Source organism: Zonotrichia albicollis, chromosome 29, assembly GCF_047830755.1.
Source record: "Zonotrichia albicollis isolate bZonAlb1 chromosome 29, bZonAlb1.hap1, whole genome shotgun sequence".
NCBI lineage: Eukaryota > Metazoa > Chordata > Aves > Passeriformes > Passerellidae > Zonotrichia > Zonotrichia albicollis.
Window position 1 is genome coordinate 3,354,016 of NC_133847.1, and position 22,668 is coordinate 3,376,683.

At 47.1% G+C, this 22,668-nt stretch overlaps 1 protein-coding gene and 1 long non-coding RNA gene across 9 annotated transcripts in view; both read left to right on the forward strand.

Annotated features, from left to right (window-relative positions):
* Positions 1-3,010: 3,010 nt before the first annotated feature.
* On the forward strand, positions 3,011-9,017 carry LOC141725407 (uncharacterized). Its single transcript, XR_012577261.1, has 3 exons — positions 3,011-3,537; positions 4,585-4,781; positions 5,937-9,017. It is a non-coding gene; the product is annotated as an uncharacterized LOC141725407 (long non-coding RNA).
* A 7,790-nt stretch (positions 9,018-16,807) lies between these two features.
* Positions 16,808-22,668, forward strand: part of RFX2 (regulatory factor X2) — an 86,923-nt gene continuing 81,062 nt past the window's right edge. For all 8 annotated transcript variants that reach the window (XM_074528557.1, XM_074528558.1, XM_074528559.1 and 5 more), the window contains exon 1: positions 16,808-16,966. The gene's annotated coding sequence lies outside the window, so the exon portion shown is untranslated. The remainder of the gene's footprint in view (positions 16,967-22,668) is intronic.

Genomic DNA, 22,668 nt, shown 5'->3' on the forward strand with positions numbered 1-22,668 from the left:
ACGCCCTCCTCCCTGGCGCGGGTTACCCGCGGTCAATGCTCGGAGCGTTGTCCGGGACACCGGGGATGGGCTGTTCCCAACAACGGGATTGGGCTGTGCCCGACACCGGGACTGGGCTGGACACCGGGGATGGGCTGTTCCCAACAACGGGATTGGGCTGTGCTGGACACCGGGACTGGGCTGTACCCGACACCGGGACTGGGCTGGACACCGGGGATGGGCTGTTCCCAACAACGGGATTGGGCTGTGCCCGACACCGGGACTGGGCTGTTCCCAACACTGGGAATGGGCTATTCCGGGATGGGCTGTTCCGCCGGGATTGAGCTGTTCCCGACACCGGGATTGGGCTGTGCTGGACACTGGGATTGGGCTGTTCCCAACACCGTGATTGGGCTGTGCCCAACACCAGGGATGAGTTGTGCAGGATACTGGGACTGGGCTATTCCCAACACTGGGAATGGGCTGTTCCTAACATTGGGATTGGGCTGTTCCACCAGGATTCGGACACCAGGAATCGGCTGTGCCAGACACCAGCATTGGGCTGTGCCCTACACCGAGGTCTGGCTGTGCCCTACACCAGCAATGGGCTGTTCCCAACACCAGCAATGGGCTGTTCCCAACACCAGGATTGGGCTGTGCCAGGATTGGGCTGTTCCCAACACCAGCAATGAGCTGTACTGGACACCTGGAGCACCTGTGGTGGTGTGGGCTGATCCAGCAGAAGTTTTTAGGAAAAGGAGGAAAGCAGTCTGAAAATGCTCTGACAAAATCATCTGAATCCTTCTGAAAGCTCTTTTCCCCCTAAAATAAGGTAAGGTTAAGGTTAAGGAAGGTTAAAATAAAATAAAGGAAGGTTAAGGGCAAGATTCAATAGGACAAGAGGAAATGGCCTCAAGTTGCACCAGGGGAGGTTTATGTTGGACAACAGGGAAAAATTCTTCCTGGAAAAGGTTGTAAATCATTGGAACTTTATCACCCTTTGCATTAAAAACTGAAAGAATGATGAATTTTTCCTGATATCCAACATATATTTTTTCCTAATATCTTAATTAGGTTTTTCCTAATATCCTACCTGTAGAATAGGATCTCACCAAGTTCCTAATATCCAACCTATATTTTTTTCCTGATATCCAACCTGTATTTCCCTTGGTGCAGCTTGGGGCTCTGTGCTCTGGTTGTGTCAGTGCTGCTGCAGACAGAGCCCAGCCCAGCTGAGCACAGGCACCTTTCAGGAGCTGCACAGAGCGATGGGGGCACCCCTGAGTCTCCTTTTCTCCAGGCTGAGCACCCCCAGCTCTCTCAGCTGTTCCTCACAGGGTTTGTGTTCCAAAAAGATTTTTTTTTTCCATCCAGCACAAGTTCTGGCCATGATCTCCAGGCTCCCTTCCTTATCAGAACCTGTGATCTGGTGGCAGCTCCACCATCTCCTGCCCTCCCTGGCTCTTCCTTGTTTAATCTGGAGTCCAACAGTGCATATTGATTTATTTATTACTGTATTTTTAAGGGTTATGATCAGGTGGATCCATGTAACTGTTCTCAGTCATTCCTGGCTGATAAAGCTGCAGAAAAGCCAGGATTTTGTTTATCCTGTAAGGAAAACAGCTGTAGCTGTGAAATGAATTATTCCTGCTATTTTCCTGCTGCAGACCAAGAATTCCAAGCCATTGTTTGGGTTTTTTTTTTCCTGTGAATTCTTCTCTGCCTCCTCCCACTCACCCGGGGAGGGGAGGGTTTGGTTCACAGCTGATGAGCAAACCTAAGGAATATGGAATTGGGGCAGCTCCTGCCAGAAGGTCAGGCTGCAGCTGGAGGATATTGCAGCTGTGAAACAGCTCCAGCAGAGCAGGACAGCAGGGCCAGGGCAGCCTCAGGAGCTCCAAGCTGTCCTCCAGCCCAGGCATCTCCAGTTCCTGCTGTTCCCTGCACTCTGAGCCTTCCCCTGCAGCCCCTCAGCCTCCTCACCTCTCTGCAGCCCCTCCAAGGTGGCTCCATCCTCACTCAGATGGTGAATTTATTCTGGAGAGCAAGACAGAACAGCAGCTGGAAGTTGGTGAGATCTGTAAAATTCAGATTCCTGACTCTCATAGTCCAGCCTGCCCTGGTCCTCAGTCAAGACCTGGCTTCATTCTCATTCAAATGGTGAATTAATTTTGAATAGAGCAGCCTGGAAGTTGGTGAGATCTGTAAAATTCAGATTCCTGACCCTCACAGTCCAGCCTGCCCTGGTCCTCAACCAGGACCTGACTCCATTCTCACTCAGATGGTAAATTTATTCTGGAAAAGCAAGACAAAACAGCAGCTGGAAGTTGGTGAGATCTGTAAAATTCAGATTCCTGACTCTCATAGTCCACCCTGCCCTGGTCCTCAGTCAAGACCTGGCTTCATTCTCACTCAGATGGTGAATTATTTTGAATAGAGCAGCCTGGAAGATGGTGAGATCTGTAAAATTCAGATTCCTGATTGTCATTCTCCAGCCTGCCCTGGTCCTCAGCCAGGACCTGACTCCATTCTCACTCTGATGGTGAATTTATTCTGGAAAAGCAAGACAAAACAGCAGCTGGAAGTTGGTGAGATGTGTAAAATTCAGATTCCTGACTCTCATAGTCCAGCCTGCCCTCGTCCTCAGTCAGATCCTGGCTCCATTCTCATTCAGATGGTGAATTTATTTTGAAGAGAGCAGCCTGGAAGCTGGTGAGATCTGTAAAATTCAGATTCCTGACCCTCATTCCCCAGCCTGCTCTGGTCCTCAGCCAGGCCCTGCTGTGCTGACACGGGGAATTCATTCCCAGTGAAGCATGGAGAGCTCCAGGGGCACAGCCCAAAGGTTAACTCAAGAGGCAGGAGTCACCAGATCTATTTTTGGCCATTCCCTGAGCCAACAGATTACCTGGGGTGAGCTGGGGTTATGTCCTTGTCCATCAAACAGAGGTTGCATCACTCCCAAGGTAAATCCTGTGCTGTTTGCTGAAACCCTGCTGGTTCTGGGGCCAAAGGGGACCAGGCTGGTGGTGAAGAGCAGAGATGGGCACAGGTGATCCTCAGACACCCCTGGCCCAGGCGGGAGAGGGGCTGACAGCTCAGAGTTGTTATTGATTGCTGATAACACAGCACAGCCCTTTATAAACAAGCAGGGAGCTGCTGAGCTTGGAATAGCAAATGCACCAGGGTGGCCTCAGCTCAAACAGCTCCTGTGCTTGCCAGGATTAACCCCTGTGGAGCTCTTGGTTCCTGAGGAACAGGGGCTGGGTGGCCCCAGCAGCTCCAGGAAAGGGAAGGGACCAGGACCAGGAGAAACTGGGGAGAGAAACTCTGCAGAGAAACTCCTGGGAGGGAATTACAGCCCTGGAGGGACAGTGGGACCCTGGGGCGTTGGGATGAGTGTGGCCAGCAGGGCAGGAGTGATCCTGCCCTTGGTCCTGGTGAGGAACATCTGGAGCAGTGTCCAGTTGTGGCTCCATGGTTCAAGAAAGACAAGGAGCAGCTGGAGAGGATCCAGTGAAACCACAAAGATGATGAGGAGTCTGGAGCATCTCTGTGGTGAGGAGAGACTGTGGGAGCTGGGCCTGGTTAGCCCAGAGAAGAGAGGGCTGGGAGAGAATTCACAGAATTCACACAATTCCAGAATCACTGGGTGGGGAGAGACCTCCAAGATCATCGAGTCCAACCCAGCCCCAACCCCTCAGCTGAACCCTGGCACCCAGTGCCACATCCAGGCTCTGTTAAACACACCCAGGGATGGGGACTGCACCACCTCCCCAGGCAGCCATTGCAGAACTTATCAACCTTTCTGTAAAAAACTTTTTTCTGATATCCAACCTCAATTCCCCTTGATGCAGCTTGAAAGGATCCCATAAATTCTATATAAATATATAAGCAATAATTTAGTTTGTGATGGGCACAAACTAAAACACAAGACAAACCTCTCACCATGAAGAAAAACTTCTTTACATTGAGGGTGACCAAGCTGCCCATGGAGGATGTGGAGTTTCCCTCTCTGGAGACATCCCAAAGCCACCTGGATGTGTCCCTGTGTCACCTCCAGGTCATTTGGGGTATTGTGATGTTTATATTATATGGTCTTGTCTCCAGAAAGTAATGTTAACTGGAATAAAAATGTGTAGAAAAAGTAGATTAAAATGCAAGGAGTGCAACAGGGTGGAGGTAAGATGGGAAAATTAATTTATTGTCTATACCTAGAGTTGCAGTTATCTCTGTCTCTTACCTATCTGTATTATTTTCTTCTCCTGCTTTGGTGAAAAAATGCTGCAAAATAATAATAATAATAATAATAATAATAATAATAATAATAATAATAATAATAATAATAATAATAATAATAATAATAATAATAATAATAAATGCAAAATAATAAAATAATACTATCTCATTAAATCCTATGTCATGTATCCCTCATGCAATACAAAACTTAAACTATGGCAATAGACTGGAATATTTCATTACCTCCATGTACCTAAATAAGACATTACAGAAATGAACTTCTTTCATTATTACTTTATATGAGTTTGAAACTGAATTTATTACATGAAGTCACTTCATTAGAAGTCCAATGTCACACTTTCCCAGGTGAGCTGCCTTGGCTGGGTTGTCACTCCTTGTGCCACAAGGTCAGGGGACAGGAGGTGGCTGCAGGTTCAGCAGCCTCGAGCTCTGCTGATAACACAGCCTGGACCTCGAGGGGAGAACCAAAACCTCCAACATTTTGTTCCTGCTGGGAAATCTGCAGTGAGAACACACAAAGAGCCTCCAGCTGATGGTCCTGGGTGAGTTACAGCAGTGTCTGAGCTGGCTGGGCTGGGATCTTACACATTTTTATCTCTGTGATTAAAGTCAATTTTTCCAAAGTGTATTCACACTCCTGGAGGGGTTTAAAAGATGTGGAGATGTGGCACTTAGGGACAAGGTTTAGTGGGGGCTGGCAGTGTTAAATTATCTGCTTTGGTGATTTTAAGGGTCTTTTATAACTTAATTCCATGATGCCTTCATGTTTTTGCCTCGCCTTGACAATTCCAGGTATTTCACATGACAAAGACAGGGGCAGATGCCAGCAGGGACAGAGCTGTCCCCACAACAGAAGTGTTGGATTGTGCTCTTTTCTGACTTAGAGATGGGGTAACTGAGAGGTGTTTTAAAAATTTTTATTCCATTTTCAGTCTCATGTGAAGGGTTAGACAATATAGATATGATGAGTCACCCTATATATATATATACACATGTACATGTATATGTATATATATAGGGTGACTCATCATATCTATATATGATATATATGTGTGTATATATATATGTATATATGTATATGTATATATATCATCCTATATCATATATATATATTCATGTATATATTTTAATTCTGGTTTCCTAATTCTATTTTCTCTCAACAATTCCTGTCTTATTCTACAACATATCTAAGGTTACATTTCTTATCTCAAAATTTACATGCAAATACATACGATGTAAGCCTTCTATTGAGCTTTAAAAATTCTCTACAAATTAATTTCCCACAAAGAAGAACATCAGGATAAGAGGCCCAGGATAAATTCAGATTTATCCGGAGCTGTGATATTCCACATTTGTGCATGTCAAACCACATCACTGAGGGTAGGAACTCTGGTGCACAGGTTTGGTAGTGAGACATGTGGCTGCTGCTGCTTCTTTGCCTCAGCCACAGATTTCCTGTGCCCTACAGAACTTCAGCGCAGTGAAATTTCCATTTGTTCTTTCCTTTCCTACCATCATCTCTTGGTGCAGCTGTGGACACACAGAGTGGAAATTTCTTCTTCAGCTGCACAGAGCCAGCCCTGTCTGCCCATCTGAATTACCCAACACAGGTTACATAATTCTCGCTTTTATCACTGGCACTGGGTCTGGGCGCTATTCTGGGCTAGGGCTGCTCTGATAACTCTCCCAAATTCCAGCTCTAGACTGGCAAAGTGACTCAACCCAAGCTGTTGCACCTCAGGACGTTGACTTAGAAGATAACAGGGCATGGAGGGCAATAAAATATTTCAGCAATTTCCACTTGAAGCTGGACAGCAGAAGATGGATGTGATGAGGAAACAGGCTGGAAACCACAGACACAAGAGTCTCTTTGTACCTGAGTCATTTCCACGCTTAAACTGCTCGTGGTGTCTTTCCCATCAAGGACTTGCAACATCTTTTCTGGTCCTGTGAAATGGTCTACAGCAAATAGGGGTGGGAAATACTGGAAAAACCCCAAAAAACCACAGCCCAAAAGCACCCAAACACAACAAAAAGACACACACACAGTAACATCCCCACCAAATTATGGTTTAGATTAATATCCAACTCCCAACTGTCATAAATCAACAAAGCCAAGGACTCATCACCAGGACACAGCAGCTGATAAGTGACCTTTATCTGCCTCTATGATTAAATGACTCTTCTGCAATTCTCATCAATAAAACAGGACAAAAGCTATTTACCCTGGCCTGTCATGGACATAAATTCCTTTTTGGTTTTTTTTTTTAACTCATTAAAAACTGCACACTCATGGATTTTAAGACAACACAGAGCAGGCAAAGGCTGTTTATGCAATATGCAAAGTGTAGTGTGTGAAATACATATTTATAAAGCCTGAAAAGCAGAGAATTAGAATTTCTTGGCTGTATAATTACTTAGTTTGATGTTAGATATCACCTCACTTCAGAGGTCATGCCTATATCCTCTGAATATTAAACTTAAAACCCAAACTGCAACACTATCTGTGCCTGCAGGTAATCCCAGTTTTGGAAAGGAATTTGCTGGAAAGCCATTTGCTCTAAAATGGGATGGATACAGAAGTTCATGGAGAAAAAAATCCAATTGCACCTCCAGATCTTCAGTAAAAATGGAATTCTGTCTTTCCCCTTGCTGCTGGAGCAATGGGCTGCTCCCCCCAAGCCCATTCTAAAACCTTCAACTCTAAGATTCCCACCCTGTGATATCACACACTTCTATTCAAACTCCACACCCACAATCCCAGTTCTGTCATTCCATTTTGGAAGCTTCTCCACGGCCTCAGGTCAATGCAGTGTTCTCTTGGGGGTCAGTGCCTGGCAGCACAGAAAGTCTGAAATTCCAACAAGTTCCAACTGTTAAGAACTGAGAAAGTCAGAGTTCCAACAGTTAACTGAGCTGGAGTGACATGCAGGACCTCTGCACCTCAATTCAGCCTGAAATGTTAATAATCCACAGGGCCACTTAATCACCACTTGCTGTGGGTTTTAAACATAAACTCACCAGAGTGAAACAGTTACAAGGGTTTAAGAAGCTCACAGCCACCAGGATATTGAGCTTCCCCATGTCAACAAACCAAACCTTTTTTGCTCAATATTCACATTCCAAGCTTCCAGCAGTGTGCCCAGGGGACCAAGAAGCAGACCGGGCTTGTGCCAGTCCCCAGTGCTGGGGTCACACCTCAAATCCTGGGGTCACACCTCAAATCCTGGGGTCACACCTTGAATCCTGGGGTCACACCTCAGATCCTGGGGTCACACCTCAAATCCTGGGGTCACACCTCAAATCCTGGGGTCACACCTTGAATCCTGGGGTCACACCTCAGATCCTGGGGTCACACCTCAAATCCTGCGGTCACACCTCAAATCCTGGGGTCACACCTCAAATCATGGGGTCACACCTCAAATCCTGGGGTCACACCTCAGATCCTGGGGTCACACCTCAAATCCTGCGGTCACACCTCAAATCCTGGGGTCACACCTCAAATCATGGGGTCACACCTCAGATCCTGGGCTGTTTTGGGCCCCTCATGATTTGAGGGGCTGGAGCATGTCCAGGGAAGGAAATGGAGCTACGAAAGGCTCTGGAGCACCAATGTGTTGGGAATTTAGCTGCTAGAAAATGGAAAAGTACAAAGTCGTGGCTGATTCCAGGTCCTGCACCTGCACAGATAGCAGTGTCCTTGGGCCTAGCTGTGGTAGGATAACAAACAGTGAAAGAGACATGAGAAAAGAGAGATGTAACCCCCCTAAGGAATGAGGAAGAGTTGATGGTATAGTTTAACCAATAGATTGCTTAGCTTACAGAATATTCATAAGCTTATTACTCACTGTATAAGTGTCTGATGCTCTCTTCAATAAACGGAATTTGCTTATCACTCATATTGAGTGTCTGAGTCTCCCCTCACCGACAAATGGCTCGACCCCCCGGCAAAGGCCCTCATTTTTCTCTGTGACACCAATGAGGTGAGGAAGGCTCTCTCCAGGCTCTTCCTCGCTGCCATGCAGGTGCTGAAGGTGCCATCACTGTGGGTTTGGTTGATTTTGTGCCCCCTTCCCACCACATCTCCCAGGCCTTCCCTCTGATCCTGCCCAGCCCTCCCTCAGGGCTCCTGGGCACTCTGCTCCAGCGCCTGGGGAAATGAGAGCTGTGGAAATGAGAGGTTTTACAGCCCCTTCTGGGAGCCAGAGAGAATTTTGATCAGAGGATCCATGTTCACCCCTGAAAGAATTTCCTACCAAGGTCATTGACAGAGAAACCAAGAGAGAAAGAAGGAGAAATAAGAGAAACCTGCAGCTATTCCAATAAACACTCTGTTTGTCTCTTGTAACCAATGATTAAAGTGTAAAACTATGAGTTTTGTAAGAAGGTATAAAAAGCATGCATGCTAGAATAAAAACAGGTTTGAAACTGTGGCATTCACATTCTTTGAACAGGGAAAGAGATAATTCTCTCTCAGTTTTTTTTCCTGGAGAAGCACAAAGAGAAGAAGAGAAAACAATTCTTATCTCTACTTCCTGCTCCTGTTGGTTTTACACGTGTGGAATGCATTAGGAAGATTCTTTACCTGAAGTAATTTGTCAATTAAATTCTATTGAAGATTGTTTTGATTCCTTGGCCAATTGAGTCAAAGCTGAGTCCTGACTGTCTGGAGACAGTCATGAGTTTTCTTTAGTATTCTTTGTACAGTAGAGTATCTTGTGGTATTTTCAGGGTCCCCAGGACAAAGGAGGAATTGAGACTCTGACTCCATGTTCTTAGAAGGCTAATTTATTATTTTATGTTATATATTATATTATATTATATTATATTATATTATATTATATTATATTATATTATATTATATTATATTATATTATATTATATTATATTATATTATATTATATTATATTATACGGTACTAATTATTAGATACTAACTCGTGACTGACTCCTCAAAGTCCCAACACAGCTTGGCCCTGATTTGTCATTAAGTAAAAACAATTCACATGAAACCAATCAAACAATCACCTGTTGGATAAACAATCTCCAACCACATTCCAAAGCAGCAAAACACAGGAGAAGCAAAGGAGATAATATTGTTTTCCTTTTTCTCTGAGGCTTCTCAGCTTCCCAGGAGGAGAAATCCTGGTGAAAGGATTCTTCAGAAAATATGACAGTGACAGTATCTCTTTAGTATAATTTAATGTAATATAGTATATTTTAATAAAGCTATTGTTCAGCATTCTGAGTCAATGGAATCAGATACCAATCATTTCCTTCTGATTTTACTGTAGAAGCCTTCTGAAAATGGAATGTGTTGTTTGGTATTGTCTCTGTCTCTGTCCCCAGCAAACCTGTGCTTTGTGCAGGAATTCCATTTAAACCCTGCACAGGGGCTGTTCAGCCACTCAGGGTTTAATTCCACAGAATTACACGTGGATTCAGTAATATCAGTCTGACTGCCCTTGGTTTCATCCCAGCTGTGGACACATCCTCCTCCTGTGGGCTCGGGAGCTGCAGGGAGTGGCACACAAAAACCCCACAGGCACTGTGGGTTTTTTTCCATGACTTTATCCAGAGTTTTTTTTTGTGGAATTTCCAGGCGGCTACAGCCAAACCAAACAGACAAAACTGCAGATAAACGCTTGGTCTTTAAATTTCATAAAAGGAAATTTCTAGGGTGGGAGAAAAGAGAGGATTTGGGGTTTTAGGTGGGCTAAAAAACTTGTTAGGGGGGAGATGTGAGGTTGGGAAGAGTGATTTTCCCAAAATCCCACATTGTGCAGGGAAGCTTTGCCTGGGATTGTTGGGATGAAACCCAAGGGAGACAGGAAAAAAGAGCACAGGAAGGGCTGAACATCCTCTCCTCTTTCTCCCACTTTCAACACTCACCTGTTTGCTTCCAGGCTGAGGAAAAAAATGTTCTGGGCCACTGCCAGAACAGGACAGAGCATCCCAAAACAGCCTGGAATTCATTGTCCTGCTGCAGAGAGATCCCATAACAGCTTGGGATTCATTATTCTGCTGGAAAAAGATCCCATAACAGCCTGGGATTTGTTGTCCTGTTGCAGAGAGATCCCATAACGACCTGGGATTCCCTGTCCTGCTGGAAAAATATCCCATAACAGCCTGGGATTTATTGTCCTGCTGGAAAAAGATCCCGTAACGGCCTGAAATTCCCTTTCCTGATGGAAAAAGATCCTATAACAGCCTGGAATTCACTGTCCTGCTGAAGGGACATCCCATAACAGCCTGAAATTCCCTTTCCTGATGGAAAAACATCCCATAACAGCCTGGGATTCATTGTCCTGCTGGAAAAAGATCCCATAACAGCCTGGACTTTGTTGTCCTGCTGGAGAGAGATCCCATAACATCCTGGGATTCCCTGTTCTGATGGAAAAACATCCCATAACAGCCTGGAATTCATTGTCCTGCTGGAAAAAACTCCCAGAACAGCCTGGGATTCATTGTCCTCCTGGAAAAAGATCCCATAACAGCCTAGAATTCCCTGTTCTGATGGAAAAGGATCCCATACCAGCTTGGAATTAATTAATTGTCCTGCTGAACGGACATCCCATAACAGCCTGAAATTCCCTTTCCTGATGGAAAAAGATCCCATAACAGCTTGGAATTCCCTGTTCTGATGGAAAAGGATCCCATAACAGCCTGGGATTCATTGTACTGCTGGAAAAAGATCCCATAACAGCCTGGAATTCCCTTTCCTGCTGGAAAAAGATCCCATAACAGCCTGAGATTCATTGGTGCTGGAAAAGGATCCCAAAACAGCCTGGGATTCACTGTCCTGCTGAAGGGACATCCCATAACAGCCTGGGATTTGTTGTCCTGTTGCAGAGAGATCCCATAACGACCTGGGATTCCCTGTCCTGCTGGAAAAATATCCCATAACAGCCTGGGATTGATTGTCCTGCTGGAGGGACATCCTATACCAGCCTGGGGTTCATTGTCCTGCTGGAAAAAGATCCCGTAACAGCCTGAAATTCCCTTTCCTGATGGAAAAAGATCCTATAACAGCCTGGAATTCACTGTCCTGCTGAAAATGATCCCATAACAGCCTGGGATTCATTGTCCTGCTGGAAAAAATCCCATAACAGCTTGGGATTAATTCATTGTCCTGCTGAAGGGACATCCCATAACAGCCTGGAATTCACTGTACTGCTGGAAAAAAAATCCCATAACAGCCTAGAACTCCCTGTTCTGATGGAAAAGGACCCCATAACAGCCTGGGATTCCCTGTCCTCCTGGAAAAAGATCCCAAAACAGCCTGGGATTCATTGTCCTGCTGGAAAAAGATCCCGTAACAGCCTGGGATTCATTGTACTGCTGGAAAAAGATCCCACAACAGCCTGGAATTCATTGTCCTACTGGCAAAAGATCCCATAACAGCCTGGACTTTGTTGTCCTGCTGGAGAGAGATCCCATAACAGCCTGAAACTCCCTTTCCTGATGGTAAAAGATCCTATAACAGCCTGGAATTCCCTTTCCTGATGGAAAAAGATCCTATAACAGCCTGAAATTCCCTGTCCTGCTGGAAAATGATCCCATAACAGCCTGGAATTCCTTGTCCTTCTGGAGAGAGGCTGGGCAGAGCAGGACAGGGAAATTCCAGTCTGGAATTTCCTTGGCACAGCCACACTCCACAGATTCCTCCTCCCCAGGCCAGCCCAAAGCAATGCAGGATGTTGCTGTGGTGGAGTTTGTGGGGCAGAAAACAAAACCCTGGGGCTGTGCTTGGAGCAGGAGCTCAGCCAGGGCTGTGCCCGAGGAGTGTGGCAGGAAAAAGCTGCAGTTTGCACTGGAATTTATTTGGAAATAAGTGGGATGGAGATTAAATGGAGATTTAACTCCTAAATGCAGCTCTGGAGTGACTCCCTGCCTGCAAAAGCAGGGCCTGTTTATGTGCACCACAAACTGGGAATGAAATGATGTTGAAATTTCATTTTATGGTTGATATTTTAGAGGGGAAATCCACAAGGACAGATGAGATGATCCTCACAGCCTGCAGGGGAGGGTGCTGGGGGACAGGGGACACAGAGAGGCACCAGCTCACTCAGCAGCAAAACACAGCACGGATATAGGGTTATATTAATATATTAGGGTTATATAATATATTAATATTAATTATATTAATATATAATATAATATAATATAATATAATATAATATAATATAATATAATATAATATAATATAATATAATATAATATAATATAATATAATATAATATAATATAATATAATATAATATATAATGTATATTATATATCATATATACTATATATATTATATATATAATATAATATATAAAATATATATAATATATAATATATAATATATAATATTATATAATACATATAATATATAATATATATTAATTATATATTAATATATTAGGTTACATAATATATTAGGGTTATTATTAGGGTTGGAATACAGAATCATTAGAGTTGGAAAACACCTCCAAGCATGGGAGGAAGCTCACACAGAAATCTCCCACGTGCTGTTTGGTCCCTGTTTGGAATGGGGATTTTCCCATTTAAAACTTTTTCTTTAAGCAAAAATCCCAAAAGCAATTTTTAAATTTCTTTTATTTTTAACCCTCTGGGAATTTTTTTCCATGCAGGAAACAATTTAAAGGAATAGTTTCATTTCAGGTTTCATTTCCAGCACCTAAAACAACAAGATTTTTCATGGATAAACACAATATTTCAAAGGATCCTGCTACCTTTACAAGGAATTTGCTTTCATCAGAAAATTATTTTTCTGTTAAAACCTCCCTTTAGTAAAATCAAGTCAATCAATGAGATCCTTTGGGTTTGAGCTGAATTCCAGTTTTGCTGTGAGGAACGTGCCCTCCTGTGGGTAGCAGAGACAGCTGCAGCAAGCTGGGAGAAAAGAGAAGGAAGAGAAAAATCAAACTTCTCTTTTTTTACAACTTTTAGAAATTAATCCCCTTCCCCAGCCCCTGGTATTGTGTGAAAGGAGCAAGATCTGGCTCATGAACAGAAAATAAACAAAGAAAAATTCATCCCAGTGATCAGCTTGGCACAAGAGGTGGCAGAAAATTAAAAGTAAATTTAAAATAATTAAAAATAAAAGTGCTGTGGTGATTCTGCCTGACTCCCATGGGCTGCAGGGTTTCCCAAAGGTGCTGTGCTGAGCATGATCAAAAATTTCAGGCATTATCAAAAATTTCAGGCATTATCAAGTGTTCAAAACTGGCTGTGGCACCTGGGGACAGGGCTGGGGCAATGCTGAGGTGAGTTTGAAGATCTCAGAGGGTTTTTTCCAGCCCCAATGTGATTCTGAGAATTTCAGGATGTTTTTGGCACCTGTGCTTTGGGTTTCACTCAGGAAGAAGAACAGGAGCACACCTAAATGTGTTTTATGTTTATTTTTGTTGTTTAGTGGGGAATTGTGCCCTGAAAAATAAAAGTAACGGAGCTGCAGCAACACGTGGGGCTGAGGAATTTCATTCAGCTCGTGGGAAATTTGAGTGATAATTCAAAATCAGCGTGGTGCAACTCAGGGAGGCCAAACCCAATGCATTTATTCCTGCTCAAGCAGGAAAAGGTGACCACAGGATTAAAAAATAGCTTTTTATTGAGGGTTTTTTTAGGAAAAAAAACCCCAAAACCAGAGGATTCATTTCTTCATTTGTAAAACAAGAGATTGAGGGAAGGAATGAGAACAACCTTCAAACATATCAGGAGTGTTTAAGGTAAATCTATTAATCTGCTTTCAGTTTCCAGGAGTAAAGGTGGATGTTTATTTGTTCTAGGTGATTTTTAAAAACTATTCCATATCTATTTTATCTTTTACTGGATGTGTCACACCTAAAAGTTGTTCTTTTAAAATATCCATGGCTTAAGCATTTACAACCGATTAAGAATAAAATTATGTATAAAATAGAATAAAAATTAAATACTTTAAAAATAAAATATTTTTTAAAATAAAATAGAAATAAAAATAAAATAGAAATAAATTAGAAAAAAAAATAAAATAGAATACAAATTATTTTTCTCAGGAGCTTCTCCAAAGCTTACTCAGAATAAAAATTATTTTCCAGAGGAGCTTCTCCAAAGCTCACTCATTGTGTCCACACGGGTCAGACACACAACTCCATGAATTTTTCCAGTGTAATTCTGGTGGTAATTTCCCAAAAGCAGGAATAGCAACCCCAAATCTGCTCTCTACCCAGTGTCTAAAATTTAAATTGCCTCACTCAGTCACTTCCTTTTCCAGTAACTCCTTTCCAGAAGGGTTAGGTAAGAAAAGTAATAATCCTGTGGTGTTTGGAGCAGGCTGTGTTATTGGAGTCTCCATGGGTACAAATTCCACACACTTCCTTGGCTGAGGCTGGGACATACTTTTCAGAAAACGTTGCAGAAAAAATACATCATAAAAGCCTTTTTTTTTTTTTTTATTGCATGTCAGGAAAGCAATCCTGGAAATGGTGAAATACCTGATGGGGATTTTTCAGAGCAAGTGGTGGGGATTCTGCTGAATTTAACTGTAGGGGAAAACCCCAAAAAAACCCCACAAACAGAGATATTTCGTAAAGCTTTATAAAAAACGCTGCTTTCCTTGGCAGCACCTGCATTCAAAAAAATATGAGAGTGACTTAGAGCCTGGGCTGGGTTTCAGTGACAAAATAAAACAGGATGGGATGTGAGGGATGAGGAACCACCCAGCCTGGCCTTGGGCACTGCCAGGGATCCAGGGAACAATTCCTGCCCAATGCTCCATCTAAATGGGATTTTCCCCCATCTAAATGGGATTTTTTTCCCATCTAAATTTCAGTGGGAGCCATTCCCTGTGTCCTGTCCCTCCAGGCCTTGTCCCCAGTCCCTCTCCTGGAGCCGCTTTGGGCCCCACAAAGGGCTCTGAGGTGGCCCTGGAGCCTTCTCCTCTCCAAGATGGAACAATTCCTGCCCAATATACCATCTAAATATGTTTTTTCCCCATCTAAATGGGATTTTTTCCCATCCAAATTTCACTTTTTCTAGCAGGAAGCCATTCCCTGTGTCCTGTCCCCAGTCCCTCTCCTGGAGACCCTTCAGGCCTCACAAGAGGCTCTGAGGGGGCCCAGGATCCTTTTCCTCTCCTGCCAGGGAACAATTCCTGCCCAATAGCCCATCGCAATAGGATTTTTCGCCATCTAAACGGGATTTTTTCCCATCTAAATTTCACTTTTTTCAGTGGGAAGCCATTCCCTGTGTCCTGTCCCCAGTCCCTCTCCTGGAGCCCCTTTAGGCCTCACAAGGGGCTCTGAGCTCTCCCTGGAGCCTTCTCCTCTCCTGACACAGAACAATTCCTGCCCAATATCCCATCTAAATAGGATTTTTTGCCATCTAAACGGGATTTTTTCCCATCAAAATTTCACTTTTTTCAGGGGGAAGCCATTCTCTGTGTCCTGCCCCCAGGCCCTCTCCTGGAGCCCCTTCAGGGCCCTCAGGGGGCTCTGAAGTGTCCTTGGATCCTTCTCCTCTCCAAGAGGGAACAATTCCTGCCCAATATCCCACCTAAATGAGATTTTTTCCCATCTAAATTTCAGTGGAAGCCATTCCCTGTTTCCTGTCTCTCCTTCCCTTGTCCCCAGTCCCTCTGCAGCTCTCCTGGAGCCCCTTCAGGCCCCAAAAGGGGCTCTGAGCTCTCCCTGGAGCCTTCTCCTCTCCAACAGGGCAGCCCCAGCTGGGCCAGGGGGCAATTCCTGCCCAATATCCCATCTAAATGGGATTTTTTCCCATCTAAATTTCACTTTTTTCAGTGGAAGCCATTCCCTGTTTCCTGTCCCTCCATGCCTTGTGCCCTTTGGGCCCTCAAGGGGCTCTGAGCTCTCCCTGTGGATCCTTCTCCTCCCCATGTGAGCACCCCCAACCCGGAGCACCCCCGTGGCTCTCTCTGGAGTTCTCCGGCAGTTCCAGGTCCTGGTGCCGCAGTCCCGGCGCGGGGCTCTGTCCGTCTGTCCGTCTGTCCGTGCAGGACGATTTTCTGTCCCAGGGATTGTCCCCGCATCCCCCCGAGCCCTGGAGGGAGCAGCATTTCCCGGATATTCCCCCAATTCGGGAGGCAGCAGCATTTCACCCAAATTCCCCCAATTCGCCCCAAACCCCGCCCGCTCCCACCCGTTGTTGTCGGTGACGTCACGCCCCGTCGCCATGACGACGGCTTGATGTCACGTGGAGTTGGTGACAAAAAATACTCCACAACAACCCCAAGGGCAACCCGCCCTTTGGAATGTTTAACAGCGGAGAAATAAACTTTTTTTAAATTTTTTTTTTTTTTTGGGTGAGTTGTTGAGGTGAAATCATCGCGCAGGCCCCGCCTCCTCTCCCCCCCTCACAGCTTCCCCGCGCCCGCGCGCGCGCGCGTCACGCACTCGGCCCCGCCCCGCGCCGAGGCGCCAAACCGCGCGCCAACCGCCGGTCACGCCCTTTCCGCCACGCCATTGGTTTTCCCTCCACGAGTCCCGCCTCTTCGCGTGACGGGCAGGCGCTATACCAATAGAAAGCGGAGAAACGCCGGGCACGCCTCTTCAGGGCGGGGTCGGGCGGTGACGCGCGGGCCGGGGTAGCAACAGTTGCCTCGAGACCCGGCGCCCGGCGCCATAGTGACCGTAGCCCTGGAGACTGTTACTTGCCAACGGCGGCAACGCGCGGCCCCGGCGGCCGGAGCCCAGCGCAGCCCGCGGCACCCGGCGGCGACGGCAGGTGAGCGGGGCCGCCCCGTGACGGGCTGGAAGTGGGACCGCGGCCGGGGGGGGGTGCAGGGATGTGCGCGGTCTCCCCGTCCTCCGCGGGGCCGGCGGCGCGGAGCCGGCTTGTCCCGGCGCGGGATGCGCGGTCCCGCTGCGCGCCGGGGCGGGGGGCGGCGGTCGCGCCGCCCTCGGAAAGTTGGGAGCGGGGGAGCGGCGGAGGCGGCGCCGCTGAACCGCCCCGGGCTCCCCCTCCCCGGGCCGGGGCCGCTGCCCCGGGGCACCGCCCGCAGCGCGGCCCCGCCCGGCCACGGGAACCGACACCGCCCGGCCGGCGGGGGGGCCGCGGGCCCGCGATCCGCCGCTCCCGGCTCCGCGGGGCTGCCCGGAACTCCGCGCTCCCGGCTCCGCGGGGCTGCCCGAACTCCGCGCTCCCGGCCCCGGCGGGGACGCGGCGCTGCCGGGGGTCCCAGCCGGTCCGCGGGCCCCAAAGTGTCCGCTCAGGGTCGGGAGGGGGTCCGATGGGGTTGGAGTCGGTACCGCTCAGCACTGTACCCGTGCTCTCCCTCTCTCCATTCTGTCCAAGTCCTTCTCTTCCTTCTGTCCCCCTCTCCGTGCTGTCCCCGTCCTTCTCTTCCCGCTGTTCCAGTTCCTCTCTTCCTGCTATCCCCGTCCTTCTCTTCCTTCTGTCCCTCTCCCCGTGCTGTCCCCGTCCCTCTCTCCATGCTGTTCCGGTCCTTCTCTTCCCACTGTCCCCGTCCCTCTCTTCCCTCTGTCCCCATCTCTCTCTTCCCGCTGTCCCCGTGCCTCTCTTCCTTCTCTCCCCCTCTCCATGCTGTCCCCGTCCCTCTCCTGCTGTCCCCGTCCTTCTCTTCCTTCTCTCCCCCTCTCCACGTTGTCCCCGTCCCTCTCTCCATGCTGTCCCTGTCCTTTTTTTCCCGCTGTCCTCCTCTCCGCGCTGTCCCTCTGTCCCGTCCCCCTCTCCATGCTGTCCCCGTCCCCCCCTTGCGCTCCTCCTCCTCCTCTTTGGGGGTGGAGGGAGGTGATTTCAACTCCCGCTCGTCCCTGGAGTTTGCCAGAGCCGGGAGATCCCGGCGCTTTCTTTTCTCGAGCCGGGCTTAGAAACGAGGGGAAATCGCAGCGAGAGCTGTTTGCAAGCATCCGCCGTCTGTTCTTGATGTGGTTTCTGCTGTTGGTTTTGAATAAAGTGTGTTGTGAAACAAGATTCATCTCCTGTTAGAGTGAGATTTTGTGGACGTGCCTGTTTCAAGCGTGAGTTCCCGCTGCCTGATTAAATGTTTCCATTCTTTTTGCTTAGATAGCACTCCGAGCCTTTATTTTGGCTTTGCTGTTGAAAGAGGCGAGACTTACTAATTAAAAAGCAGAATTAATAATAATTTTATTGAATATTGTTAAATCTTCTTTACCTTTTTGTATTTAGAATGTCCTTAAACTGAGGCTTTAACTGGTAGATTAAACTGAGAGCTCAGCTTTGGAATCATTTACTCGAGGCTTTTTTCATCTGCTTCTGCCCAAACTTTTCAACTTTATCTCGCTTACAAATCATTTGAGAATAGAAAGTAACGTCTGGCTTAGAGAAAAGAAAAAAAAAATCAGTCTCTAAATACCAATCTTAAGCTCCTGGGCTTCCCTCCCTGCCTCTGCTGTTTCACTTTTCAGTCTGAGTTTGCCTCAGCCAGTGCAGGATCAGTTCACTCTCAGGTTTTATTTTAAAGTGGCACATTTTGTAGAAGGGGAGGCATTTTGGGAGGCTCTGTCGTGGTTACCTCGTTCAGGATGGGTTGAATCATCCTCTGACTGCGTCTGCTGAGAGGGTTTGGGATGAACAATTTGATTTCTGGGTGGCTGCTGAGGCAAAACCCCCAAAGCAGGACCTTGTAGGACTACAGAGGTGTTGGATACATGAAAATCTCATTTTTAATTTTTTTTTTTAAAACCCAACACATCCAGCTGTGTCTTTACCTCTCAGTGTTGCTGTCCCAAAGGAGGGGAGATGGATTGGAATTCTGTGAGATATATTTCATTTGCCTTGGGGTTACACAGCTGTGGGCAGGCTCCAGGGGTTTTGTTGTTTTGGAGTTGGTGTTGTCAGAGCTGTTCCCATAACCACGAGCTTTGGAACTGCTCATCTTTTTAATCAGAATCTGAGTTCTCAGGTAACAACAGGATCTTGGCCTGAAGGCTGGAAGTGCAGACAGAAGGGGTTGACAGCTGGAATTTCTTTGTCCCTGCTTGCTTCTTGCAGAACAGGAATGATCCCGGTGGGGATGGGGATGGGAGCATCCAGTGCCACCGAGGAAAGGCAGAATCGGGTCCCTCACAGCCACCCCTGCTTTGCATCTCCCTGCTGAGCCATTTGCATCTCATCAATTCCTCTGTCAGGAGCAAAGCCCCCGAGAGCCAGCTCTGCTCCTGGGAGAAATCTGCAGCACCTGGAGAGGGGCTGACACTGCGGGCAGCGCCCTGGGGTCTTTTCCTTTAGCCCTCTCAAAGAGTATTTTGTAGGATTGCCATATAAACGTGTAGGACCACCTTTTAAATTTGTAGTATTGCCATATAAATTTGTAGGACTGCCATATAAACTTGTAGGACCACCTTATAAATTTGTGGGATTAACATATAAACTTGTAGGACCACCTTATAAATTTGTAGGATTACCATATAAATTTGTAGGACTGCCATATAAACTTGTAGGACCACCTTATAAATTTGTAGGACCACCTTATAAATTTGTAGGATTACCATATAATTTTGTAGGACTGCCATATAAACTTGTAGGACCACCTTATAAATTTGTAGGATTACCATATAATTTGTAGGATTGCCATATAAATTTGTAGGACCGCCTTATAAATCTGTAGGATTACCATATAAATTTGTAGGATTACCATATAAATTTGTAGGACTGCCATATACATTTGTAGGATTGCCATATAAATCTGTAGGATTACCATATAAATTTGTAGGATTGCCATATACATTTGTAGGATTGCCATATAAATTTGTAGGACCGCCTTATAAATTTGTAGGATTACCGTATAAATTTGTAGGACTGCCTTATAAATCTGTAGGATTACCATATAAATCTGTAGGATTGCCATATAAACTTGTAGATTTGGCCTATAAATGGAGGCATCTCCTTCATCAAGGGACTTGGCTCCACTCTGAGCCCCTGCAGCCGGGCTGGGAGGGAGGGATGGGGTCACCCATCCCAGGATTTAAGGCTGAGTGTGGTCTAGAGAGAGTTGGTGTTAAATTGTGTGTCAGGTATGGGAAGGTACATCAGAAATACACTTTCTGTGTCCTTTTGTGTGTGAAAACACCATCAGACCCATCCCTGGCAGTGCCCAGGGCCAGGCTGGATGGGGTTTGGAGCACCCTGGGCTAATAGAAGGTGTCCTTGCCCATGGGACAGGGTGGAACAAGGTGGGATTTAGGCTCCCTTCCATCCCAAACGATTCTGGAATTCTGTAACTATCGAGATGACATCATTTCTCCTGGCTTTTGGGGGAAATCCTCCAGCTGAGAGTATTCCCTGCCACTAAAAGCCACTTTCTGCCCCAAAATAACTTCGGTACTGCAGAACAGTCGGCGCCACTCATTGTCTTTAAATAACCCCGTGCTTGTAACACCTCGGAGCACCGACAGCTGCCACGTTTCATCACAGCGTGTTTTCCCTGCCCATGAGGGCCGTACGCAGAGCGGCTTCGGCGGATCCCAGCCCGTTTCCCCCGCTCGAGCCGAGCTAAAAGCGGAGCCCGCGCTCGGTGCTGATTCAACAGGCGGGGCCCGCCCGCTCTCGGCGGTCTCTGCTGGAAGTGCCGAGTTATTTTTAACCCCGCATCTCCCTCCCTGGCTGCCTCCCTCGGAACAAATGCCAGAGCAGTGCAGGGCTGGGTGCGGGCCAGCGGGAGCGCGGCGTGCCCGCCCGGCCCCGGGGATTCGGATCCCTCGGGATCAGGGCTGGGATCCATCGGGATCGGGGTTGGGATCCATTGGGATCTGGTCTCGGATCTATTGGGATCTGGGCTGGGATGCATTGTGATCATGGCTGGGATCCATTGGGATCGGGGCTGGGTTCCATCAGGATCCATCAGGATTAGGGCTGGGATCCATTGGGATCTGGGCTGGGATCCATCGGGATCTAGGCTGGGTTCCATCGGGATCGGGGTTGGGATCCATTGGGATCTGGTCTAGGATCTATTGGTATCAGGGCTGGGATCCATTGGTATCACGGCTGGGATTCATTGGGATCACGGCTGGGATCCATTGGGAGCTGGGTTAGGATCCATTGGGATCGGGGTGGGTTCCATCAGGATCCATCAGGATCCATCAGGATTAGGGCTGGTATCCATCGGGATCAGGGCTGGGATCCATCGGGATCGGGGTTGGGATCCATCGGGATCTGGTCTATGATCTATTGGGATCTGGGCTGGGATTCATTGGGATCACGGCTGGGATCCATTGGGATCTGGCTTGGGATCCATTGGGAGCTGGCTTGGGATCCATCAGGATCTGGGCTGGTATCTATCGGGATCCGGGTTGGGATCCATCGGGATCTGGGCTGGGATCCATTGGGACCTGGTCTAGGATCTATTGGGACCTGGGCTGGGATTCATTGGTATCAGGGCTGGGATTCATTTGGATCACGGCTGGGATCCATTGGGATCTGGCTTGGGATCCATTGGGAGCTGGGTTAGGATCCATTGGGATCGGGGCTGGGTTCCATCAGGATCCATCAGGATTAGGGCTGGGATCCAGGCTGGTATCCATAGGGATCAGGGTGGGGAATCCATCGGGATCCAGGGTGGGATCCATTGGGATAGGGGGTTGGGATCCATCAGGATCCAGCTGGGATCCATTGGGGCCCAGGTTGGGCTTCATCAGGATCTGGGTTGGGATCCATTGGGGCCCAGGTTGGGATCCATCGGGATCAGAGCTGGGATCTATTGGGATCTGGGTTGGGATCCATTGGCATCAGGGCTGGGATTCATCGGGATCTGAGCTGGGATCCATCAGGATCCAGGCTGGGATCCATCAGGATCCATTGGGACCTGGGATGGGATCCATCGGGATCTGGGTTGGGATCCACCAGGGTCTGCACTGGAACCATTGGGATTGGGGTTAGGATCCATTGGGATCCATTGGGATCAGGGCTGGGATCCATTGGGATCCAGGTTTGCAGTGCCGATATTGGACACGCACCAAGGGGAGGTTTCTGTCTGCAATCTGCCCTTTCAGTCCTGTTGTTTTGTCTTATTTGGGCTGGCAAGTCTTTATTCCTTTGTTCCAACACACAAATCCAGCTGATTGTCTGGGAATGTGCCGGCCTTCCCACGTCTGTCCAGCAGCTTCGGGATAATTCTCCACAAATTCATAAATAGGTGATAAAACCTTCCTTCAGCACAAACCATGGACCCCTAAACAGAGGAATTCAAGCAGTTCATGGAATAATTATCAATAAATTCATAAACAGATGACAAAATCTTCCTTCAGCACAAACTATGGACCCCTTAACACAATAATCCAAGTAGCTCATGGAATAATTATCCATAAATTCATGAATAGATAACAAAACCTTCTTTCAGCACAAACTATGGGCCCCTAAACAGAGAAATCCAAGCAGTTTATGGAATATTTATCCATAAATTCATAAATACATGACAAAACCTTCCTTCAGCACAAGCTATGGACCTC